General features: G+C 38.7%; 1 protein-coding gene and 1 long non-coding RNA gene across 3 annotated transcripts in view; one reads left to right on the forward strand and one right to left on the reverse strand.

Annotated features, from left to right (window-relative positions):
• The window catches only part of robo1 (roundabout guidance receptor 1), a 922,568-nt gene that overhangs the window by 302,466 nt on the left and 593,023 nt on the right, over positions 1–27,079 (forward strand). The gene's annotated exons all lie outside the window — the stretch shown is intronic.
• LOC134297427 (uncharacterized) lies at positions 10,752–23,455 on the reverse strand. Its single transcript, XR_010004160.1, has 4 exons — positions 23,264–23,455; positions 19,845–19,901; positions 18,739–18,796; positions 10,752–10,878 (listed from the first exon to the last, which is right to left on the reverse strand). It is a non-coding gene; the product is annotated as an uncharacterized LOC134297427 (long non-coding RNA).

The following is a 27,079-nucleotide window of genomic DNA, read 5'->3' on the forward strand; positions in this document are numbered from 1 at the left end:
TTCAGGTATGGGTGAGATGGTGGGAAGAGACAGATTTTACTATTTGAAATAGATACTGTTTCAATCTGTCATTAATTGAAGTATCACATCAGCCCTGTTACATTTGTTGCACATTTTATACAGAGATAAAACACCGTCAGGTACCCTATCTAAGCTGAATTTTGGAATATAGACAAATCTCACTAAACAGATCTTCCTGAAAGCCTTAGCACTGAGCTTGTAGCGAATTATCTGTAGTGTCAGAGTGACATCCATGAGAAATCAGAGCTGTGAAGTGTTGTAATGAATGGGGCATCAAGCAATTGATTCATATATGTTTTTAAATAAAATCACTTCTATTTACAAAATAGGTCTTGAACTGTTAACATGGCTGAAATTATAGGGAAATAGTTCTGTGGCAGGGAAACTCTGCATCTTTGGCTTTGCTATGGTTTTTGCATCACAGGATTTGGGGTTCAAGGCAAGACATGTTGTGTCTCATCTTTAAGTTGTGAGGTTGAGCCATTCTGCATGTATCTTCATGAATTTGCCAAGCTATACACTTGGTTTGTTATTATTCACAGACTTAGGACTAAATTAGTTCCAGTGCTAAGAAACAGTCCTTGTCTATATGCACAATCAGTGAGATACTTGATTAATTCTGAACTTGGATTACAATGACCTGACTTCAGGTCCCATCAACCTTAAAACTCACATGACCTTCTGGCAAACAAATTAGTGAAATGTGGGCTAGGTAAAACTACGGTTAGGTAGATCTGTAATTGGTTAAGTGAATGAACCCAAAGCTTCCTCTTCACCCTGGAAAGAAATGGCAAGTGGAGTGCCGCAGGGTTCCATCCTGGGCCAGGTTCTGTTCAACACCTTTTAAATGACTTAGATGAAGGGTTAGAAGGCATGATCATCAAGTTTGCAGACAACACCAAATTGGGAGGGATAGCCAATACCCCAGAAGACAATAACAGAATTCAAGATGATCTTAGCAGATTAGGTAGATGGGATAAAACTAACAAAATGAAGTTCAACAGGGACAGATGCAAGATACTTTACTTAGGTAGAAAAAATGAAATGCACAGATAGAGAATGGGGGATGCCTGGCTCAATAGCAGTATGTGTGAAAAGGATCTTGGAGTCCTTGTGGACAATAAGTTAAACCTGAGCCAACAATGACATACGGCGACTAAAAAAAACCCAATGGGATTTTGGCCTGCATAAATAGGAGTGTCTAGATCCAGGAAAGTCATGCTACCCCTCTATTCTGCCTTGGTCAAATCACACATGGAATACTGTGTCCAATTCTGGGCATCACAATTAAAGGGAGATGTTGACAATCTAGAATGTGTCCAGAGGAAGGCAACTAAAAAGATCAAGGAGAACAAGCCCTATGATGAGCAGCTTAAAGAGCTGGGTATGTTTAGCCTGCAGAAGAGAAGGCTGAGAGGAGACATGATAGCCATGTATAAATATGTGAGGGGAAGTCATAGGGAGGAGGGAGCAAGCTTGTTTTCTGCTGCCCTGGAGACTAGGACGTGGAACAACGTCTTCAAACTACAGCAAAGGAGATTCCACTTGAACATTAGGAAGAACTTCCTTACTGTGAGAGCTGTTCAGCAGTAGAACTCTGTGCCCCGGAGTGTGGTGGAGGCACCTTCTTTGGAGGCTTTTAAGCAGAGGCTCGATGGCCATCTGTCAGGGGTGCTTTGAATGCCATTTTCCTGCTTCTTGGCAGGTGGTTGGACAGGATGGCCGACAAAGTCTCTTCCAACTCTATGATTCTATGATTCTATAAGTTGTCCTGATTCAGATTTCCAATACTGTCTTTTCGACTAACCCCTCTTGCAGGTTTAAGAGACCTTTTCCATTTTATGTTCATTACTGTGCTGCTGTAATCATTTTCAAGGAAAATATGCTTGTGAGGAGAGGAGGATATGCTAACTAATATTCCTCGGTTTGAGTTTTAAAGTTTTATGCACAGAAAAAAATGCTGTGGCAAGATAGAGACATTCTTATTTTAATTTGGATGAGGTTTAATTTGCTCTGCTTCATGTTTAACTTAGTGTTCAAATCGCAAAGTGATGGATTCCAAATCCTCTCCCACGCTGCGGATTCAGATAGATAAACATTTTCCTGCTGCTCCTCTTCACGGTTTTTTAATAGTTCTATAACTTTTTTAGTTTTTAGAATATTTTAATTTTAATGGCATTCCATAGGGAAAGGGAACATAATGAATTTACTGTTTCCTCATGGTTGCCAGAACCAATTTAAAGCAATATATTCCCTAGCAATTAACTTTCACTGTTTCTAGGTCTTTTCCTGTAACAGCAGGTTGACAATGAATACTTGGAAATCATGCTGATTCTAAAAATCTATTGAGAGAGGCTGACTGATTTTTAACAGCATAAGTATAAGATAAGATGTGGCACACATGTGTGTATGTAATAAAATATATATTTCATCACTTGATTAAAAACCTCTTGATGATATAGAGAAGATTGGGTGAATTAGGAATATAAACACTGCCTTTCTGGATCAGAAGATTCCTTGCAAAAAGTGATTAATAGCTGTACTTTGTTCTGTTAAAACCAAATGTTTAGAGAAGTCTTTTTGATGTATTGTGTGGAACAGATTTATATTTCATAATTTTCTGTTTCAGTTAAATGAACATCTTACATTTTATTAGTTCTTTAATGCACTTTCAGAAACATACTGATCATTGTGCCATAATCTGCTAAAGACCTTACAGGTCTTGACCTTCCAATGTGATGTAAATGACTATCATAATTCTTCCCCACTTAAGTTCTTTTCTTTCTGTCTTGAGACCCTTTTCCTCTTCTTAATATAAAACTCTGTTTGGCAAGGTAGCTTTAGGAAGATAGATTGGCCAGAGAAAAGGTTTCTTTATGACTTTAAAAATTTTTTTTAACATACTGTACAATGCCCTTATCCATGGTTTCAAATAGTGCTCCAAAAAATACCCCCCCTTCCCCCAAAGTGTTTATGAAACTTTCTAGGTCCTCAAGTGTGATTCAATGTTATGCTTCTGACACAAGTATTGTCAAAATATAAGGTTTTATGGTTTCAAGTATCTACATGAGATCTTGGAATATATCCCTGGAGATACAGGGACTATAGTGCAATGCATAGTTTTGAGCCCCAAAGTAAATCATCACAGGTTAAAATATTCCTCTTTTGATTAGTAGTTGGATCCTATTATTAAGTCCATTGTAGATCTCACATTGGTTGTTGTATGTCTTTCGGGCTATGTGGCCATGTTCCAGAAGTATTCTCTCCTGACGTTTCGCCCACATCTATGGCAGGCATCCTCAGAGGTTGTGAGGTATGGATAAACTAAGTAAGGAAAGGAAAGAATATATATCTGTGTAGAGTCCAAGGTGTGGCAAGAGTCCTTTGTCACTGGGAGCCAGCATTAATGTTTCAGTTAATCACCCTAATTAGCATTGGAAATGTTTTGTCTCTTGCCTGGGGGGCATCCTTTGTTCAGTCAAGCCTTCAGAGTGTTGGTTCCCATCTACTGTTTTGATTTTGGAGTTTTGTAATACTGGTAGCCAGATTTTGTTCATTTTCATGGTTTCTTCCTTTCTGTTGAAGTTGTCCACGTGCTTGTGGATTTCAATGGCTTCTCTGTGTAGTCTGACATGGTAGTTGTTGGAATGGTCCAGCATTTTTGTGTTCTCAAATAATATCCTGTGTCCAGGCTGGTTCATCAGGTGCTCTGCTATGGCTGATTTCTCTGGTTGAATTAGTCTGCAGTGCCTTTCATGTTCTTTGACTCTTGTTTGGGCACTGTGTTTGGTGGTCCCTATGTATACTTGTCCACAGCTGCATGGTATATGGTAGACTCCTGCAGAAGAGAGAGGATCCCTGTCAGACTACACAGAGAAGCCATTGAAATCCACAAGCATGTGGACAACTTCAACAGAAAGGAAGAAACCATGAAAATGAACAAAATCTGGCTACCAGTATTACAAAACTCCAAAATCAAAACAGTAGATGGGAACCAACACTCTGAAGGCTTGACTGAACAAAGGATGCCCCCAGGCAAGAGACAAAACATTTCCAATGCTAATTAGGGTGATTAACTGAAATATTAATGCTGGCTCCCAGTGACAAAGGACTATTGCCACACCTTGGACTCTACGCAGATATATATTCTTTCCTTTCCTTACTTAGTTTATCCATACCTCACAACTTCTGAGGATGCCTGCCATAGATGTGGGTGAAACGTCAGGAGAGAATACTTCTGGAACATGGCCACACAGCCCGAAAGACATACAACAACCCTGTGATCCCTGCCATGAAAGCCTTCGACAACACAGATCTCACATTCTTTATTTCTGACATCTCAGTTTCCTTCTGCAAGAAAACAAATGTAAATGTATATTTGTAAAATGTTTAGTACATAGTTGGTGGGATGCTATTTTTATTTTTCAAAATTAAACTTGAAAAATAATTTGTCTTGATGCTTTTTGTGTTACTTCAAATCATTTCAGACTTACAGCATTTCTATGGTGAACCTCACCAAGGGTTTTGTTGTCAAGATTTGTGGGTGTTTGCCTTTGCCTCCCTCTGAGGTTGAGAGAGTTTGATTGCCCAAGGTCACCCAGTTGGTTTCCACGGCTGAGTGGGAATTAAACCCTACTCTCCAGAATCATAGTCCAGTGCTCAAAGTAGTACATAGTTCTGGCTCTCCCTGTAGAAATGCTACTGATAGTCATTTAACTTCAATATTGCCATAATTCAACTAAGATTGATTTTGAGTGAAAGCATACTTATGGCTTTGTCATTTGTGATGGTTTCCTTGACTGAGCTGCAAACCCTGCTATTTTTTTCGTGATGTATATGTACATAACCCCCCCCCCCCCAAAAAAATATATATATATATATTTTGTAATAATACAGAACTTTAATAACAGCTTGTAACATAGCCTTCATAACTCAGGGAATAAATTCTGGATTATTATGACTCACTTCACCTATTATTAGCTGTTTTGGAATGTGTAGGTATTCATTTTATTTTAATGTATATTTTGACATGCATGAGTTATAGATAAGTGTTCCTAAGCATGTTTTCTTCTATTCTCAAAGACTTAATTGTGCTTTATCATTTATTTGTGTTTAGTGATGCCTGTTTACTAGATGTTTTGTTCAGTGACCTGAACCAATCAATACAAAGTCTGTCCATTGATTGATAGATAAGTATGGATGAGCTACATGCCAACAATCAATGCAATGTAATGTTGATGCTTCTTCTTGAGTGCACCGCAATTACTCACTCTTCTATCCCTTTCTTAGCAGTCCTGCTTTTTGTAATTTGACTTAAATTTTCACACACAAATAACCAAGAAAATAGTGGTACAGTACATCAGTTTTACTGATTTCTCTAGCACACAACTGACAGCAGACATATAGGAACAGAATAAGGATGTAACACAACCTGCTGAAGAACATTAAAATATAGCAACAGCAACCCATTAAAATATAGATCTTGTTATTTACTAAGACCATTGAAGAACTATGAGAAATGTGTTCCTTCAGACATTGATTTTACTTCAATTTATATCAGTTCTAGCTAGCATAGCTAAGACTAACTGAGGAATTACTGAAGTTGCACTCCATAAACATCTAGAAGTTGGCCAGACTTGATATACTTATTATATGCCTATTTCCTACTCTCACACACATCCCAAAACAGAAAATATCAGAAAATGGTTGTGCTTGAAATGATGGACCATAGAAAACTGCCAATCCATGCACCATTGAGTACAGGTTCCTGGCATGTTTCATGCATATAAAGAAAAAAATGACTCAAATGGGAACAAATGTTCTAATAGCCCCCGATATATTGGGGGAGGGAGTGTGGTTTCTCATATCACATACCTTGAGATACTGGGTTAAAATAAAATTCCATTTGATGATGCAAGATAAAGAATTTTTTATGTTTTGGAGTTGGAAAAAAGAGGAATTATAATGTTTGGAAGTAATTGTTGAAAATATACTCTTTTTCTTGTAGTCTGAATTCTTCTTGCCTAACAGTACTTGGGTAGCCTATTCATTCTCAGCATTTTGTTTGCTAAATTCAATTACTAAAACAAGTATACTGATAGCCACAGACAGCAATGTGGTATATCTTCACACTGAAGGAAGATAATGTTAATGTGGGATTTGTGTATTGGTAGTGTTTAAATGAAATTTGTGTCTTGTCTGTATTGCATACTGATTGCATCTGTTTGTCTTTATTACTGCTTTTAGTAAAACTTTGTATATAGTTTTACCATCATCTCTGATGTCTCTTCGTTCTGTGTTCCACTGATTCCATCCAACTACTGCTGTGCTGCAAATTACTCTGATAGATAAATGCTCTAACATCTGCTAGGTCCTAAAGAAGACAAATAAAAAATATGCTCTTTTATAAATGCTATTTGACCTACTATTTAACTATAGTATTTTCATACACAGAGTTGTTTGGGTTTTTGTTTTGTATCCTGACCCAAAAAATCACCTTGTAACTATCATAGGACTTCTGGGTGAGTAGATTTCATGCTAAGCGTTTCTGCTGCTGCTGCTGCTGTTGTTGTTTGGACATCTTCCTTATTAATTTTGGTGTTGCCCATACTGGAGCCATAGTATGTTGAGCGAGTTGGCTTATTAACAAAAGACCCTTTCCATAAATGTATAGCAGAGTAACTTATTAGCAGCAGCACCAGTAGATAAAAAGAACAAAAACAGACAGACCACTGTTATCTCTTCTTTAGGAAACGTTTCTTTATAGCAAAATAATATAGTTGAACTATTTACAAAAATAACATTCCATAACACAAATAAAGTTCTTTATACTTCCTACCTTGCTTCCATGTACTTACTTAGGCGATCCCTCGACGTTCGAGGACGATGGTCTTCCAACCTTGGTATCTTGGGCGTGTGTTCTTAGGTGACTGAAGAGACCGATTCTTGACCCGCATATTCTCCCGCAGTGAGGACATCGGTTTCCAGGTGGAAGGCGGTCCCGGTCGGGGTTAGCTTGACGCTCCTTCCTCTTGGCACGTTTCTCCCTTAAGCCCTCCGTTCGTGCCTCTTCAAACTCCGCAGCACTGCTGGTCACAGCTGACCTCCAATTAGAGCGCTCAAGGGCCAGGGCTTCCCAGTTCTCAGTGTCTATGCCACAGTTTTTAAGGTTGGCTTTGAGCCCATCTTTAAATCTCTTTTCCTGCCCTCCAACATTCCGTTTCCCATTCTTGAGTTCAGAGTAGAGGAGCTGCTTTGGGAGACGGTGATCGGGCATTCGGACAACGTGGCCAGTCCAACGGAGTTGATGGCGTAAGAGCATCGCTTCAATGCTGGTGGTCTTTGCTTCCTCAAGCACGCTGACATTTGTCCGCCTGTCTTCCCAAGAGATTTGCAGGATTTTCCTGAGACAACGCTGATGGAAACGCTCCAGGAGTTTGGTGTGACGTCTGTACACAGTCCACGTTTCGCAGGCATAGAGCAGGGTTGGGAGGACAATGGCTTTATAAACAAGCACCTTGGTCTCTCTACGGATGTCCCGGTCATCGAACACTCTCTGCTTCATACGGAAAAATGCTGCACTCGCAGAGCTCAGGCGGTGTTGTATTTCAGTGTCGATGTTGACTTTTGTGGAGAGGTGGCTACCAAGGTAGCGGAAATGGTCAACATTTTCTAATGTTGCACCGTTAAGCTGTATTCCTGGCTTTGCAGAGGGATTAGCTGGTGCCTGTTGGAAGAGCACTTTGGTTTTCTCGATGTTCAGTGAGAGGCCGAGCTTCTCGTATGCTTCTGCGAAGGTGTTTAGAGTGGCTTGTAGGTCTTCTTCTGAACGCGCACAGACTACGTTGTCATCAGCATATTGGAGTTCTATAACAGATGTTGTGGTGACCTTGGTTTTGGCTCTCAGTCTGCTGAGGTTAAATAGCTTGCCATCTGTCCGATAGATGATTTCCACTCCGGTGGGAAGCTTCCCATCAACAAGGTGAAGTATCATAGCGATGAAGATGGAAAATAAGGTGGGGGCAATAACACATCCCTGCTTGACACCTGATTCAACCTTAAATGGGTCACTTTGGGAGCCGTTGCTGTCCAAGACTGTTGCCATCATGTCATCATGGAGGAGCCGCAGGATGTTCACAAATTTGTCAGGGCACCCGATTTTTTGGAGGATGGTCCAGAGAGCGCTGCGATTCACTGTGTCGAATGCCTTTGCAAGGTCAATGAATGCCATGTACAGAGGTTGGTTTTGTTCCCTGCATTTTTCTTGGAGCTGTCGAGCAGTGAAGATCATGTCCACTGTTCCTCTGGAGGGGCGGAAGCCATTCTGGGATTCTGGGAGGGTGTCTTCTGAGACAGGGAGAAGGCGGTTTGCAAGGATTCTTGCGAGGATTTTCCCGGCGGAGGTTAGAAGGGAGATACCACGATAGTTCCCGCAGTCTGTTCTGTCCCCTTTCTTGAAAAGGGTGATGATGGTGGCATCCTTGAAGTCTGCTGGGATTTTCTCGGTCATCCACACCTTTTCAATAAGCTGGTGGAGTTGTTGCATCAGCTCAGGTCCACCCTCTTTGAAGATTTCAGCGGGAATCCCATCAGGTCCGCTAGCTTTGTTGTTTTTTTGTTGGCTGATGGCATTGCTGACTTCTTCCAAACTAGGCAGTGCTGCAAGCTCATCCCTGGTTTGTTGTTGCGGGATTTGTGAGAGGGTCTCTTCGGCCACATTGGAGCTGCGATTCAGCAGGTTCTGGTAGTGCTCTTTCCAACGTAGTGCAATTGATGTTTTGTCCTTCAGAATTTTGGTTCCATCTGATGAGCGTAGGGGCTGTATGCCATGGTTTCTTGGTCCATAAATGATCTTTGTGGCTTTGAAAAATCCCTGAGCGTCATGGGTATCTGCAAGGTGTTGGATTTCTTCAGCCTTCTTTGTCCACCAGATGTTCTTGAGTTCTCTGGTCCTTCTTTGGACCTCGGCTTTTGCACTGGCATAGATCTTTTTCTTGGCAGCACAGTTGGTGTCTCTCTGCCATGTTTGGAAGGCTTTCCTTTTGTTATCAATCAGCTGTTGGATCTCTTTGTCGTTATCATCAAACCAGTCTTGATGTTTCTTAGTTAGGTATCCAATGCTTTCTTCGCAGGCTGTGATGATGGAGGTCTTCAGTTTGTTCCAATGTTCCTCAACATTTTCGGGGTGTTCTGTGGGTAGATGATCTTTGAGTGTTGTTTGGAGAAGGGCTCGTTTGGAGGGCACCTGAAGGGCTTGGGTGTTCATTTTTCGCCTTGTTTTCCTTCCTTGGAGTCTGCGTTTGGGGACGATCTTGATAGCCATCGTGGATCGGATTAGCCTGTGGTCTGTCCAGCAGTCATCAGTACCTGTCATGGCTCTTGTGAGAAGCACATCGCGGCGGTCTCTGGCACGTGTGATAACATAGTCCAGGAGGTGCCAATGCTTTGACCGAGGGTGCTTCCATGATGTCTTGAGCTTGTTTTTCTGGCGGAAGAGCGTGTTGGTGATGACAAGGTTGTGCTCTCCGCATTTGGTGAGAAGCAAGATGCCATTCGAGTTGCTGTTTCCGACCCCGTCTTTTCCTATGATCCCTGGCCACAGGTCAGAGTCCCTTCCGACTCTTGCGTTAAAGTCCCCCAGGAGGATGATTTTGTCCTCCTTAGGTATCTCCGATAGGATGGTATCCAGCTGACAGTAAAATTTTTCCTTGATGTCTTCGTCAGCATCTAGAGTTGGTGCATAGGCGCATATGATGGTTGCCTGTTGGTTTTTGGCAAGGTTAATTCGGAGGGTTGAAAGTCGTTCGTTGATGCCAGTGGGTGCTTCAGTCAGGTGCTTCACCAGGTCGTTTCTGATAGCAAAGCCAACTCCGTGTATTCTTCTTCGCTCTTCTTCAGGTAGTCCCTTCCAGAAGAAGGTGTAGCCTCCCTTTTCTTCCTTCAGCTGCCCCTCTCCTGCTCTCCGGGTCTCCTGAAGGGCTGCTATGTCGATCTTGAAGCGTCCCAGCTCTCTTGCAATGAGAGCAGTCCTGCGTTCGGGGCGCTCGCTGTCAGTGTTATCTAACAATGTCCGTACGTTCCATGTTCCAAAGTTCATTTTTCTTTTTTGGCCGCAGAGTGGTGACCCCTCTGGACGCGGCAGTCCAGTCAGGGTAGGAGAGGCAGACTATGTTTAGGGCACCTTTTCTAGCCCCTTCCCCGTGTGGGGTGAGCAGAGCGGATCCTAAAAAGGGCTGCTCAGTCATGGATACAGCTGCCGGACTACTCAACTGCCTCGGTCCTTGAGGTAGAACGACTGAGTCCATATCCACCGCCCATGTGCCAGTCTGTGACTAGGGGCTTCCAGATTTCACAGTCCTGCCCCCGTCGCCACTCGCTGATCGCCATGGGACTTTTGTAGGTTTGTTTTTATTTTTGTTGGAAGACGCCTGTGCGTGATTTTTTTTAATGTGTGGAGGTCGGTGCACGGCCGGTCAACACACAGTCTTCACAGAGTGAGGTTCCAGCAGTGGTGTGGTTAACACAACGACAGTGGCTTCTCAGTCTGTTGCAGCCTTCTTCCGCCTTCACAGCCGTTGTAACATGTACCATGTTATCCTCCGCCTGCTCCGCCGTTGAGGTCTTTGGGTCTTCGGATTGTGCTTGGTCTGGAACCTCCCCTGCGGCCACTCCTGGGAGTGCATCACTCCAGTGCCCACAGGTTCACCTTGCCGTGGTGAGGGGGGGCTTCCATGTAGGGCTTCTTTCTGATGAAGATAAACAGCTTCTAGCTTCATTCTCACAGAGCGTCTTCTGACACCGAAGTTACACAGGATCTTCACACAGTAGCTTTTTCACACAGGAGCCTTCACATTGGAGCTTCACAAACAGCAGCAAATCACAATTTTAAATTATCCCATCCACCCTCTCTCCCCTCCTCTCCCCAAGTCACAAACATTTACAAACTAATTCAGTTGCTGAGATATCAATTCAAGGTGCAAAGGTAGTTTGCACTAACTTAGGTAAGTGCGGAAGAGGAGAGACTGAATCTCACCTTTCTTAATAGGCTAAAACAAAAGTAATCTGCTACAGCCTCTTTGGGTTTATGCATTTTTCCTCATTAACTTTTTCCATCTTGACACTTGATTTTGCTTGCTCAGATATGTCCCAGTTTTAATCTATGAAATGTTTGAGATGGTATATATTATATTAATCCTGTAGTGCATATAACTATGGAGAAACGATGTATGTACTGGACTGTGTCTAAAACTCTATGACCTGTGAGTAAAAACACTAAACAGTGAGATGTCACTTAGACTATTATTTATTTGTTTGTTTATTTACAACATTTCTAGCCCACCTTTCTCACCCGAGGGGACTCAAGGCGGCTTACAAAACTAAACAGGTACAATAGTAAAGGTAAAAGTTTTCCCCTGACATTAAGTCCAGTCGTGTCCAACTCTAGGGATTGACGCTCATTTCTATTTATAAGCCGAAGAGGTCTATAGACACCTCCAAGGTCATGTGGCTGACATGACTGCATGGAGCCCCGTTAACTTCCCATTACCTTTCCTACTCACATTTGCATATTTTCAAACTGCTAGGTTGGCAGTAGCTGGGGCTAATAGCAGGAGCTCACCCTGCTCCCCGGATTTGAACTGGCGACCTTTCAGTCAGTAAGTTCAGCAGCTCAGTGGTTTAATCCACTGTGCCACCGGGGGCTCCTAAACAGGTACAATATTGTCCCATATATCATAAACGCAGGTTCAGAACAATGAACTTAGACATTCTTAAACAAATTATGCCCTAAGTTCAAACTTTTAAACAAGGTCCATAATAACTACCCAAAATTAGTTTTGTAACTAACATTTATCCCTGTCTAATATTTGTAAATTACTCTGTGTCCAAAAAATTCCTGTGTGGCATCTAAATAAGAAAATTTCATTTAAATGACCCAAACTTTAAATGTCATAATTACTCCCATGTTTGAATTTGTGATAACTTGAATTTTCATTCCCATTATTGAAAGATAGTTCATGAACATATTTTAAAAAGACATTAGTATACACTTTACCTTATTTTAAAGCCATCAAGGCTTGTAACTCTTATTTTGAATAACCATTGAACTATTAAAATGGAGGTTTTTTTATCATACCCAGAAAAGGAAGAGCAGCACATCATCGTATGGGAATGGGGGAGATGAATAGAACTATTCAGAGGAGCCAAGCAATTAATTAAATGATATGCTTATTCATCTTGCAGGTCATGCAGTTAATTGTGCCAAAAATTGCTTTGAAATATACATGTTTCATCTTAGACCTTTTCAGTCTTTTGGGAATTCTTTAAGACATATTTTAAATCAACCTGCTGATGGATAGAAAAATACAGGCTAATCCTGTTATCATGCAGAATTGATTCAGAACTGTCTGGAAGAGCCATCATTATAAATAATATATTTAGATTAAAATGTAGAGAAGCAGTATATTTTAGGATTTTTCAACAAAAAAGATATGTACCTCACAATCATAATTAATGTAATATAACATGCAGTTGTTAACTTTCGTTATTCTCTTAAGGCATGCAGGTGACTAGATACATGATGACTAGACACATAATCCCAATGAGAAAGAAAAGGGGGTTGTTGTTGTTTTTTTACCATATGACCCTTTCTCTTGCTTTTCCCAGACTGAGTCAGAACACACCCAGGTCTTGTCTACACTAGCCACTTAATTGGGACTAGTCCACTAGAGCATTACTGATCATGATGGCAGCCACACACACTGGGGTGAATCCTGTGCATCACTACATCTGCAACCACACAGGCTGGCACCACATCTTCAGTTTTCAGCACTGTTCCCACTGCTCCCTCGTGAGCTTTGGAGCTCTGGGGAAAGCCTGTCTGGTGTATCACTGCTTCTGTTGAGATCAAAAACAGGTGCTTGGATAGGTGATCAACAAGGAGGTGTCACTCTCCCTTCTAGGTTGATTGCATAATGAATGAGATGGCATGGCTTCTGCTGTGTGGATGACTGACTGGGCTGAATCAGACCTGATCCAGCTGTCCACATAGCAAGAGACCCCAGACCACACCAGACATTTACCCAACTTTGCTAAACTCAGAGAAGGTAAGGCCAAAAGAACACAGTCTTCCCTGGAAGAAGTTGTGTATCATCTGGACTGCCAGCACCAGCTTTGGAGTGAGTCCATCTTTATTGCCCAGCTCCAGTAATGAGGAGCAGTAAAATAAAACCTCAGTTACAGTACTGAAAATTAATGAAGTACATTTCAATGCAAAAAATTAACATGCCTTCTGCTTGTTACTGCCAACAGTATGCATTCAAAATTGTATATACTTTACAAGCATTGTGATTTGCTGCTGCTGATGATGATTTTTACCCAACTCTCCATGAGATGAGAACAGATAAGACTCGGTTCCATATCCATTACTTAGTGGAAAATATCAATAATAAAAATAGTTTTTGCACAACTGTTCATTGGAGCTTTTAACTGGGTAGTTATGGTTCATTGACTTCAAAACGGTCACACATACTTAAGGTTAGGATGAACTCAAGTGTTCTAATGAATAGGATGCTTTTCTGAATTTGAGCCTCAGTGAATCCTGTGGCCACTCAGCCTGCATTTCTGAAAAGAAGTAAGCTCACTTTTGATCCCCAAGGGTAATTTGATGGTTTCAGTGTTCATGAGATCTTAGAGAGAAAAGGGAAAGATAACACTGTACTGATTCTCTTAGCTGAATATTTAAGATACTTTAGCTTTGTTATGAATGATACTCTTTGTTTCTGGAACAGAGCCCAGCATGAATTCCCGTGAAGTGTTATGTAAAGCCATGTATATATCTTACAGCTAAAGAAAACATCCTTGTCTAAATTTTATTGTTTCCCATCATGGTTTAACACTGCAAGCACTGGAAGTGAGAGAGTAGGTTTTAACTTCTCAGCTTAATTGTCTAGTTTTGATTGGAAATGTTTCTTGAAGTCTAAAGGGAAATACTATATTTTGTGTGTTAGTTTTCATTATGTAAAGAAGCTTGAAAGGAAATCAGCTATGACATCAGTGGTGAATGTCTATTGTTGTGAAAGTGTAGACTGTCTTCAACTTGCATCTAATTCCAAAGCCTGGGGTTCTGTCTTATTCCAAAAAAACAAATGGAAGGACATTTCTTGGTTTATATGCAGAAAGATCAGTTTCCACACTCTTGAAAAGCCTGTTATCTGATATCATTGCCACAAGGAAAACCTGCAGCTGTTCATATTTTCTCCCCATAGCACGTGTCACTGTGGCCAATGTAAAATATTTTGATCCATCAAGATTACAGAGGCTGTTGAAAAGCAATAAACAAACACATAACAAGAATTGTATGTGAAAATGACAGCTAATGGTCTAGCCCAAAGTAAAAGAATATTAAAGTATACCATGGAAACATTTTAATATATGTTTTTGTTATAGCTTTTTGCTACTGACAGTCTTAATTTTTTATATGCAACTGTCAAATAGTCATTTGGTAATGTAAAAGGAGAAAATGTGTCTTGTGAAATAACTTATTTTGTCACCAGCATTTCCTATACCAGAGTTACATGATTATTCTTAACATAGTGATTAAATAAGTGCATTTTTGTCTTGCACAACACATTTTCTTGTCAGTAAGCTTTATATAAAAAGAAATATATTTTATGTAGATTTTAGGGTATCACTGTTGGAAAGAGGATATTTTTCTAGACAAACTTACTTTTGAATTCAGTTTAGCTATTTTTATCTAATGTTATAATAGTCAAAATATGTCCATGGCTTGATTGCAATCAAAACCTGCAATAACAGAACAAGAGCTGACATCAGTGGAAAATGTATTATTTAGCATATCAACCTAGTTGACTCCCAAATTTATGTTTATTGTGAGTTTGCACTGTTTGGATTTTTATAGTGATGAACAAAGTTCAATCATAATGGACATTTTTAGACAGAATGGAGTATGTTGTTTTAAACATCAGATAACACGGGTGTAACTCCCCCTTTTCTCAGTGAGAAAACATTTAAATCTTTGGTTTATAATTTGTACTAAAGCACATTTTGACATTTTGTTTTAACTTTGAATTCTGTGATTTGTATGAGAACGTTTCCTTATTTGTGCTAATAAAGCTTGAATGCCTGGTCTATAACTGCATACTGATGTAAGAAAGCAATGCACGCTGTATCAGAATATTTCTTTGTTAGTAAACAGACAGGTGAGTAAGCCATGTTCTAAAATGCTTCCAGGTATTAATTTCATTTGAATCAGAGACGACAGTTGCACATTCATACATAAAATTCTACAAAGAATATAAATATTGAACTGTAAAACTTGAATGTGTGTCATTCGGTACAGAGTCATTGAGCTTTTGCAAACAGTTTGTGTGTCTGATGTGTATAACTGTACCAGTTAAGTTTTAATGTGTGGCAATGTGGTATAGTTATACAGTAAACCTACATATTATGCAAGTTTGGGTTATATAGTTTCAGTTATACATGAAGGTTCACTCCATGGGCAAAGGCAAGAGCATCAGGAGACCAGGCTACTTGAAATGAGCCCCCTTTCCAGGTGCTAAATTTGGCAGAAAGCCTGGCAGCCCAGAGCCATGCACTTCTCTTCACCGAGAAAGAAGTTCATCTCCTTCCTCTGCTGAAGGAAGCAGCAGAAATTCATCTGCACTTCTATTTGTCAAGAAAGGACCCCATCTCATTTTTCAATAGAAAGAAGCAACCAAAGTCTAGATTCATTTCTGTCTACCAAAAAAAGTAGTTTGTTTTCTTTCTCATTGTGGATAGAAACACAACCGGGCTACAATTGCTCCTGCCCACCAAGAAAGGAAAATCTTTTCTCTGGGGAAAGAAATGTTTTGGTTGCTTTCTCAGTAGAGGAAAGAAAAAGACTCCTTTCTAATGTGGGAGAGTCGAATTCAAATATTTAGTCAGTCATAAAACTTTTGGGTGATCTAGAACAATTCAGGGTTCCGTTCATCTGTGCTGACAATTTCAAAGGATCATTGCAAGAAAAGAATATGTGAAAACAGTACCATGTTCAGGGCTTTCAGTTCTGCAGAGGGAAGGATAGTACTAAGAGAAAAAAAACTAAAGCAAGCAAAAATATAGATGGAAATATATTTAGTATCACCCTCCTTTGAAAATTTCAATCTCCTAAACAGCATTAGTTAGAAGATAGGAAAATGAATGTACTCCCTCCTTTAATTTTGTGCCATTACAATGGGAATCTTTTGTGATACAGAGTATGTCTTCATTGTGATGTAGCTGCTCAAAAAGCCAATGCGATTCTAGGCTGCAACCATAGGGGTATAGTGTTGAGATGGAGGGAAATCATAGTCTCACTGTATTCTGCTTTGGTCAGACCTCATCTGGAATACTGTGTCCCGTTCTGAGTAACACAATTCAAGAAGGATATTGACAAGCTAGAACTTGTCCAAAGAAGAGCAACCAAAATGGTCAAAGGTCTGGAAGCCAATCCCTATAAGGAATGGTTTATGGAGCAGGGTGTGTTTAGCTTGAAAAAAGCAAGCTGAGATGGGACATGATAGCCATGTTTGAAGGATGTCACATTGAGGCAAACTTGTTTTCTGCTGCTCTGGAGACTAGGACATGGAGCAATGATTTCAAATTGCAGGACAAAATATTCCACCTAAACATTAGGAAGAACTTCCCGACAGTAAGAGCTGTTTGGCAATGGAATATGCTACTTCACAGGGTGGCAGAGTTTCCTTCTCTGCTGGTGTTTTAAATAGAGTCTGGATGGCTATCCATTAGGATGCTTTGATTGTGTTTTCCTGTATTGCAGGGGGTTGGACTGGATAGCCCTTACATTCTCCTCCAACTCTGTGATTCTATGGAAACACTTGTTGCACCCCAGGCCTGGAAACCCCTATGACCACAGCACCACACAAGAGTTCAGAGTATAAGCAAACAGTTTATTTTAAAAACACATAAAATATAGAAAAACTCAGGAAGAAGGATAGAAGATGGATAATCCAGGACAAGGTCAGCAATAGGTGATAACCAGGCAGTGTCTCATGCGAATTCCAAGATAATATAGTCCAGGAATAGCCAGAAAGTCACAAGTATAGCATAAGTCCATAAAGGTCTATGAAGTAAAACTTGAGCAAGACTACAAAACAAAAACATAGAAAGCTTCCAGAATACTTGAATGCAAAACCAAGGCTTGACTTGAAGCAAGAACCAGAGAACTCAGGCCTAGCTTCTCCCTTGAATACTATGTTGCCTGAACTAACTCTTATGAAAACAAATTGCTAATTAATAAGCAGCTATGAAGTCATTTCATTTCCTAAAAATTCTCTCTTCAACTTTCCCACGTAGATGCTCTAACCAGAGCTGCTTATTTTCTGCTCTAATCCATGAATGAAGGCTTTTGATGACCTCCATAGTTCCAGGTGTTTTTCCCTGGGAGTCTTCCATATCACTTAGTTCCTCGTCTGACTCCTTATCTAATGTTGCAGTTTTTGGCTCCTCTGTCTAACTTTGGAGCCTAGTACTTTCTGAGTCAGGTTTTGCCCAGAGAGAACCATCATTTCTCTGACTTGAACCTTCATCACTATGTGCCCCAGGAAATCTCACAGGTTCAGACTATATTACAACAATACTGACAAGTAATTTCTAATTAGAAAACTGATATGGTGCATTCCTGTTGAAAGTCACAGTATTTAAGATGCTGGGCATCTAAATTAACTCTAGTATCTGACTGAAAAATTATTGTCCACACAAAGGCAATCAGCATATGCTTCAAATGAAAGCATTACACATTAGAAACATAAAATCTGAAAGCATGGGGAGTGCCTACACAAATACCACACATTTATGGTATAAAAAAAATTCTCCCTGTAACTGGACTGTAGAACATGGGAAGCTGTTTTCAAACATCATGGTCCTGTGGAACATTGCCATGTAGAAATGGTTTTGCTATAACCTTCACATAAGGTTTGAATTGGTATATTGAGAGGAAACATACAAAGGAAATCCTGAATTCCTTCAAGCTGAGCAACTATGAAAATAACTCATAACTATTCAATTTATTTTTGAAGTCTGCATTGGTCTCCTAACTGAATATACAGTGCAATTAATTTCTTGTGTCATAGCAATGCTAATCAAACTATAGATGCTGGAGGCTGAGAAGCATTTTGGATCCTCTCTCACATAACTTACATGTAAAAGAGACACATTAAATGAATCAAAACTCAGAAATAGAGATAACTGAAAATATTTCCTTATGTCAATAAATTCCACTGAAGGATTTATATCAAGCAAATACTGTAAGGGGGCAAATGGATCACAGAAGCAGGTGCTTGCCTGGAGGAGTTAGATGAGCAGGTCTTAGTTTATACAGAAATAATATCTTGTGCACCATTTTAGTTATGGCTATATGGTTTCACAGCAGATGGCAACAGTAGTTCCTCAGCAAGGTTTTATAAAGACCCCAGTGATTTACCGTAAAACTATTGTTTTATGTATTTCCTAAGGCAAAAGAATCAAAAGTGTGTCTGCAGAATGCTTTGAAATCTTTATAGACTAGAAGCCTTGAAGTTGTGTTGTAATGTACATTATGTTTCCCTGTCCTTTATTTAGTTATTCAGACTACATTCATTCTGGCTTCGTATCCAACACACTAAAATATAAGCTCAAAACATGTTTCACATTTGTGGTGTATTTAATTTATTGTAGTACCTGTTGTAGAAGTCTGCATTAGCTTGAAAATTTGCCCTTGTCTCGTCTTGACTCCTTCCTGATATATTAAAAACAAAAAAATGATCAGTAATATGTATCTCATTTGGCAATAAAAGTGTTTCATTTTTAAACTTTGGATATTTGGCATTTCTTATTCCATATAAAGTAAATATCTTTCTTCTAAAATCACTTTGCTTTGTTTTGAGACTTGTTTCCACTTTTCTTTCTTAGACTGTGGGTTTATTGTCAAATGGTTCTTCCTTGAAGAAATCAGACATGTTTTTGTATAGTTCTTCATTCTATTGCTTCCATATAATCTTTTTTTTAAATCCCAATCATGTAATGTGTTCTCCATTACTCATGCAGCATTCATATTCTTTGTTTGATCTTCCCATTAAATTGTTGGATCTTGTGGAAGAGGTTTCTTATTCTACCATTTTTGTCATGTTCTATATCCACATTAATATGTGTTTTTCCCCTTTATTTCTATTGTCTGAGTGATAAAATTGTTTCATCTGTCTCGTCTCTTACTCATCCAATTAAGAGATGTAAGAGATGTATTAATATGCAATAGTTCCTGTTCAAAGATGTAAAACTGCATGTAGACAAAAATATTTAATTGAATTAGCATAATCAATGACCAAACAGTACCTTTCATTATGTGTTCTACATCTCTAGGCCAAGGGTGTCACTGTTTATAATTTGGCTTGGTCATGATGTATCATCTCCTATATTTCTGGAGTCCTAGACTGGACCCCCTTTTTCATTGCTTTCTGCAAAATTTTGAATTCTTTTTATGTTAATTTAAATAATATGTGTTATTATGAACATACTTGAAAGCATATGAACAGGTATTCAGATTTCCCAATTTGTAATTAACTGGTGGTTTTAGATGTCTTTTTAAGACCTGAAATTATTTCTTGTCAATTTTTTACAGTGTCTTATTTTAATTACAAATTTCTTTGTTTGCTAAGGAAAATTTCTTTTTCCACTAGGTGAATGTTCACTGAGGCAAGCATAACATAAATCACTAACATATATCAGAATGTATGAAAACAAAGTAGGACAATGGCATGAAACAGAAAAAAATTGCAATTAGGTGTTACCTGGGAATCATAGCACATTTTGAGATTGTCCTTGCAGGAATAATTCTGCTTTCTCAACTGTAGAAGAAGTAATTTAATTATGACTAAAATATTTTGTGTCTGATGTATTCACATTGCTAAATAAACACAGTCTGATCTCTGGGTGAGCTTCTAGAAGGGTTGTTGTATGTTTTCCGGGCTGTATGGCCATGTTCTAGAAGTATTTCTGGAAGAATCTGCTTTACTGTTCCTAAAAGTTATTACAAGGTCACAAAGATATTTTTTTTTAGTATAGTACTCTGAAAAGAATTCTGATCTGTTTTTCAAAGTTTCTTCTTAAATGTTTTGGCAATTTGAACTCAAAATTTTCATGACTGCTTATATGATTCAGTGGTAGCCCTTAAATGGTACAGTGTATGTGATAAACAGTATATAATCTCTCAGTCAAATGTATTCCTTCTACTGTATCTGATAGAAAAGGCTGGAGTACATGAACATTTATACCAGATAAAATGTATTAGTCTTTAAGGTATTACAAAGTTCTGTTTTGTTTCTTTCTTTGTTTGATCTAACTGACTGACATAGTGAAACCTTTATTTTCCACTTCTTTTTCTAAGAGTTGCTGCCTTAAAAGTGAAAGCAGTGGATACGCAGCAATTCATGCTTGCTATCAGAGTTAGAGTTATATTTTCCATTTGTCATGTAGTCACATAATTGCAGAAGAAGAAATGTAGAACATCATGTAAACAAATAAAGATTGCTACATGTGTATACATTTAACTCAAAGAAAAAGTGATTCAATGTAATTAAAACATTTAAAAACGTAGTGTGGTCTTAACACAGCCAACAATTAATTGGAAAATTCCTTCCATTTAATGTTTTTTCAAACAAAGAAAGAATCAAATGACACACAGAGTTTTCCCATTATTTCCAGATGGTTTTAATACAGTTCATTTCATACAATGTAGAACAAGTAGCAGAACGTGTTCCCTGCCATTTTAGCCTTAATTCAGCACTAGCTTTATCCACCACCATTTCTAGGCTCAAAAAGATTTATGAACTTAGTCAAAAGGATGATATCCATTTCTTGATTTTAAATTCCACATTATCCATTCATATAGCATTTCACCAGATGTTAAGTTACAAGGCATAAAGCTGATCTTTTACTTTGCCTCTTAGATTGTTTTTATTTTTTTCTGGTTGCCTTGCAAATGACACAGCAAGATAGAAAGATAGATACAATTAAATAATCTGCATTTGTGGTAGATATTGTGTATATACAGTAGAGTCTCACTTATCCAACACTCGCTTATCCAACGTTCTGGATTATCCAACTCATTTTTGTAGTCAATGTTTTCAATATATCATGCTATTTTGGTGCTAAATTCATAAATACAGTAATTACTACATAGCATTACTGCATATTGAACTACTTTTTCTGTCAAATTTGTTGTATAACATGATGTTTTGGTGCTTAATTTGTAAAACCATAACCTAATTTTATGTTTAATAGGCTTTTCCTCAATGTATCCTTATTATCCAACATATTCGCTTATCCAACATTCTGCCGGCCCGTTTATGTTGGATAAGTGAGACTCTACTGTACTTACTTTACATTAAATATGAAGGATAAATAACACCCTCCATTAAATATGGAGGATAAATCCAGTGACTGAAATGACCATGGAGATAGTAATTATGGCAAAAAAAAATCCCTCCTCTAGTTCTGACAAATTTATTTGTCTTCAGGGATCCAGGTTCTCCTGGAAGTTTACTAGTTCTCCTGGAAGATCAATCTTTCCCTAGACTTATAGTTGCCAATCCATATTGTATAAAATTCACAGAATTCAAAGGAATGTTCTAAAAAATCCCAAAGACTTATGAAACAGGCATTTTGTACCCCAAATTTCAGCAAGCAAATAATACGGGATTTTTTTTTAAATCCAGATTTTATTTTCAGGTTGGGCAAGAATTGTCTCCATACAACACCATAGATAACCAATCCATTGTTTTTTTGGCCTTTCTTAATTTTCTATTGGAAAATTTGGAATATAAATCTTGCCAGCAGCAGATTTATAGAATACATCACATGACAGAGGCATCAGATTAGGGCACATGGCTTTGGTGGATTTTTATTCTTTGCCAATACTTTCCAAGCCATGAGGGACCTGTTACCATAGCTACTGTAGAGGTGACAGACCCTCTATGTGGATAAAATATTTGTATTCACCTCATATTGGCCACTGTCCACCCAGACAATGTACACAATTATTTACATCCCAAACATTATTTGGTGTTTAATCTGCTTTAACAATAATTGCTTTTTAAAGCACATTCTGGCCAAAATCCAAATAAGATACAGAGATTAATTGGTTTCTTATTTGTTTGTCTGTCCCCAATTGGTGGCTTCATATTGGAGCTAGGGGAAGAGTGACATGTGGCCCAAACTAGTTGGAAGGAGGTGACAAGAGCCAGTAGCTTGTGATATTTCCTGCCAGCAAAGTGGCTCAGTCATTGCTGAATTTTTAATTTTATATTCATTCATTTTTAAAGGAATTTATATTCAGATAATCTCAGATATTGGTTGCATTATGACACTGAGAAAATGAGTAGTCCTCATGCATATGACATAGAAAATTGAGAGTGACTGTTTCATTTAATTATGGCCACAGAGAACATTACACAGCACTGAAAAGCATAAAATATGACTGATAATATGTTGTGAATCAATGAATTGACCACTTGCCAAAGCCCCTACAATGGAGTACATATAATCTTACATCAGCCCAACATCATAAATGTAACATTGTAATATCAGCTGCTGATGTGTTATTATATATTTCTGATGTTGCTATATTGATTTTCCCCACATTGCATTCTTGCAGTGTTACAGTGTCAGAGTAGAATGTGGTAGCTGTCATCCCCCAATATTACATTCTAATGTAGTTTAGCCTCGTCAGAATGGATAGATTCCAGCAGAACTCTATGTCCAATATAAATATGCTTAAATGCTAAACAGACCATACTTTGAACAAGGATGCATACTGCATTTGAAATCATAGGGCTAGAAGTAGCCTTGAAACTTATTTAGACCAGTCCTATATTCCATAGGAGTCCCCAGTGGCACAGTGTGTTAAAGGGCCGAGTTGCTGAACTTGTGGACCAAAAGGTCGCAGGTTCGAACCCGGGGAACAGAGTGAGCACCCGCAGTTAGCCCCAGCTTCTGCCAACCTAGCAGTTCGAAAACAGGGAAATGTGAGTAGATCAATAGGTACTGCTCCAGTGGGAAGGTAACGGTGCTCCATCCAGTTATGCCAGCCACATGATCTTGGAGGGGTCTATGGACAACGCCAGCTCTTCAGCTTAGAAATGGAGATGAGCACCAACCCCCAGAGTCGGAACGACTGGACTTAATATCAGGGGAAAACATTTACCTTTACCTTATGCTTCATAGAGCGGCATTTCCCAAACTGTGTTCCATGGAACCCTAGGGTTCCACAAAAGCATCATAGGGGTTCTGTGAAAAAAACCTTTAAAATTTTTAAATAGAAAGTGTGTGCCAGAGTATGAAGATCTTATTGAAATTCAATGTATATCTACTTTTCCAAACCTACACTATACAAAACACTCAGGCAATAGGATAGATGAAAGAATGAAGAACTTTGTGGATTCACAATGCTTAGGAACAGAGGTAGGGTTCTGTGGGTAAATCAGAACAGAGTTAGGGTTCCATGGGTGGGGGTGGGCTGGGCATCTTCTGAAGGGTTCCATAACCAAACATGTTTGGAAAATGCTGCTATAGGGAAAATCTAAATTCAGACAGTTTAAAAAATGACTGCCCGTTACTTAGGCAAAGCCCATCTTACTCTCTAGGTACACAATTATGTTGATTTCATGCCAAGAATTATCTCTTAATATTTCAACAAAACCTTATCTCCTGTAACAAAAGCTTAGTGCTGTCTTCTGAGGCAGCAGGCAACAGCCTCAGCCTTCTTCATGATAGTGTTTTAGATATTTCAAGAGTACTTTTATACCACAACCACCCAGTTTTCACTATGTACTCCTCCAGCCCTTCACCATAGAATTAAATTCCAGTATTTCCAACTTCTATTCATCTAAATGTAGTACTCCTGGTTTCCAGATATGCAGGTCTCTGATGTCATTTCCATCAAAAAAATCCAGAAAGTGTCTATAAAATGCTGGACATATTCATTCTTCACACTGTACAAATTGTTTGTAATTATGAATCTGAATTTGAGTTTTAATAACATTTGAGATAAGTGAATTGTTTCTGGAAAGGGAAAGAATTCTAGCATAATCCAATGACTAGCCTCATACAACTTTCTCTTCTTCAGGATTACATTTTGAGTCGTTATGTTTATGGCTAATGATAAATTGGCACGCAAGAACAGTATCTGTTTATAAATGAATGCTGCACGTTAGTGGACCATGAAAACATTTGAACCTCTTGTATTGTGATTGTAATCTCCATATAACTTTCACATCTAAACAGCCAATTGTATGCAAACACTATGTGAAAATCTGTTTCCCCATTCTGGCCCTCAGCCATTTTAGACAAATTTACTAAATCTTCTTAGCAGGAAAAGTAATCTTAACTGGTGAAGATAATACACCTATAAGCACAGAGTATTTCAATATTGCTAGAGGCACTAATGTTTTTAATGTAGATTACATTTTTGTAGATTCCCGGCAGGAGGAAAATGTGATTTTATTTGAAGGAATATGAAGGAACAAATAAAAATTTACCAGTGTGAAATTAAATACAATAATGCTTACAGAGAGAAATGACAAGTAGAGCTTGGGACAGATGTAGAAGATGCTTAAAAGTTTACTCAGTATGCCCGCAGCTATACTGCAAATGCAATTTTGATGGGTTGTTGCATTTTGTTCCAGCTTCAGCACTTACATTTGAACTGATATTCCAAAAAGAACAAAAAAGAAAAGACCACAGCCATTGCTGGATTTTTTCAAACTTTTTCACCATGCACCTATGCATGTGATGCTATCCAGATAGAATGGGGCTTATTACCCAGAACTGAGTTTATGTAAAGAAAATCATTATCTGAGTCTGTATGTATAGCTTAGCAAGAACTATTTCATTCACAATCTGAAAAATGAAGGGAAGAGACTCATACATGCCACTTATTCCACTACAGTTTTAATATGGACCTTGAGAAAATTGCAAGGTTTCCCAAGTATCTCATTTATTTTGTTTTTGCTTTGGCATCCACCTTGTTTTCCCATATAAATGAATGTGTTATATCTGCTGTGGTTTGGTTCCAGGACTCTTTGTGAATATCAAAATCTGTGAATGCTTAAGTACCACTATATGTAATGCCATGGTAAAAAATGTTCCTTATGTAATATAAAGGTTTGATTTTCAATTGTTGGATGCATAATCTTTGAGTATTTCCTCTCAGGTTCAAGGAAGATGTTTGCCTTTTTTTTCTAGGGGTGGTAGGACTCTAGGCTTTAAAAATCCTAATGCAGTTGACAAATACGGGGATCACTTCTGGTTAATACGTGGATGGGAGACCATCAATGCCATGAACTTTCAAAATCACCTTGTAAAAGAAATTAATGTTATCAACATATACATGTCTTCCCCATTGACTATAATGGAAAAAACAACAGCACAAATGTAAACTTGGAAGCAGTCAAATGTCAGATAATTAGATAAAGTGCTTTGTACTTTTAAAAAGTATATGTTATTAAAGCAAGGATGTAGATGTTTTATTCTATCAAACTTTCCTTCTCCTAGTCTCCTAACCACTTTACCTATAGTCCCAGCCAAAGATCCCCCTTTTTGCAACTACTAAGGCTAGGTCACACTGCCATATAATCCAGAAGTTATGATAGCCTTTGTGTGCAGCAAGACATACATAAACAAAGAGGGCAGAGAAAGTAGGTCCTCTTGTGTTTCTACCACCAGCCCAAAAGAACTGTCATTATAATGAAATGAGATAGCTGATAAAATTACTCCACATCTGGAAGCTAGAGATGTCCACCATAAAGCTACAACCCTTTCCTATACTTCTTTTTAAACTGCCTAACATGATTTGGAAGGTTTGGAGGAAGTTCAGAGTTGTAAAACTGCTAAAACGACAAACATGCTCAAAGATTTGCATGGTAGTTTCAGAGCCCCAGACTTTGAGAGTCAAAGTAGTTTAGTTCAGACTTCACATCTTATTTGTGTGTGTGTGCGTGTTTTATTTTAGAGTGTTAAGCAAAATATCTCATAGTCATATGAATGTACTCCAGCCTACTAGGGCCAGGGTCTCAGAAACTTTTGATAATCTTCAGGAGTTGTTGGTTACTCTTAATATGGCAGTTAAATACATTATGAACATGATACCCTTAGATCAGTTCATAAAGCATTCTCTCTGAGGCCAAAATCTTTATTATAATAAATCATAGGCAATCAAGCATATATAACAAGGACCTCATCAGATGGCCCTTTGTAAAGTGGGGGGCAGCAGGGAAATTGTGCAGCAGCGTAGGGAACCATCATACTGTGTTTCCTACCATCAAGAGTTCATGGTATCACTTCCCAATATGTTTCTCTGCTGTCCTCCACTGTCCTCCTCTTCCTCTTTGACTTCTCTGCATTTTTTCCTTTTCTCTCCACTGCCACAATGCTGTTGGCATGGAGCCCCATGGAGTTCCACCGGAAGCAGTACTGTGTCATGCGATAGGCTACGGGGAACTCAGTACCGGCAGCGCAAAGAAGTGGGGAGAAGACTCTTCTCTGCATTCATCTGATTAGGTTATAGGCATGTGTTGTTACAGGTATGAAAGCAGAGAGTCAGAAGAAAGTGATGTATATGGTATTAGTACAGGAGTATGTTTGCGATAAGGATAAGAAAGGTGCATCCTCAGGACCTCAGGAACAACCTCAAAGCCCCTCATTTCCAAAATATTAAAAAGTAATTTTGGAGGATAAAATTACTCTGAAACAATTCAAATCTGTACTAATGACTGGTCTCTTTTTGGCAATAGGTCCACACACAGGGCGCTGCTACAGAAAAATGCAGTGGTTTGTTTGCTTCTGGCTTCACATCCTCCCAAAAAACAAATACATAGAAAACAAACAAAACCCCATTTGAAAAACTGGTTTCCAGCCAAAGGTGTAACCAGAAAAGAAATCTCCAGTTTGCTACAGTTGACCCTCTGGGATACAGGTTCATGGAATCCTCAGCTGCCCATTCCTAGTTACAATGTCAAAGCAAACTATA

Source organism: Anolis carolinensis, chromosome 3 (assembly GCF_035594765.1).
Source record: "Anolis carolinensis isolate JA03-04 chromosome 3, rAnoCar3.1.pri, whole genome shotgun sequence".
NCBI lineage: Eukaryota > Metazoa > Chordata > Lepidosauria > Squamata > Dactyloidae > Anolis > Anolis carolinensis.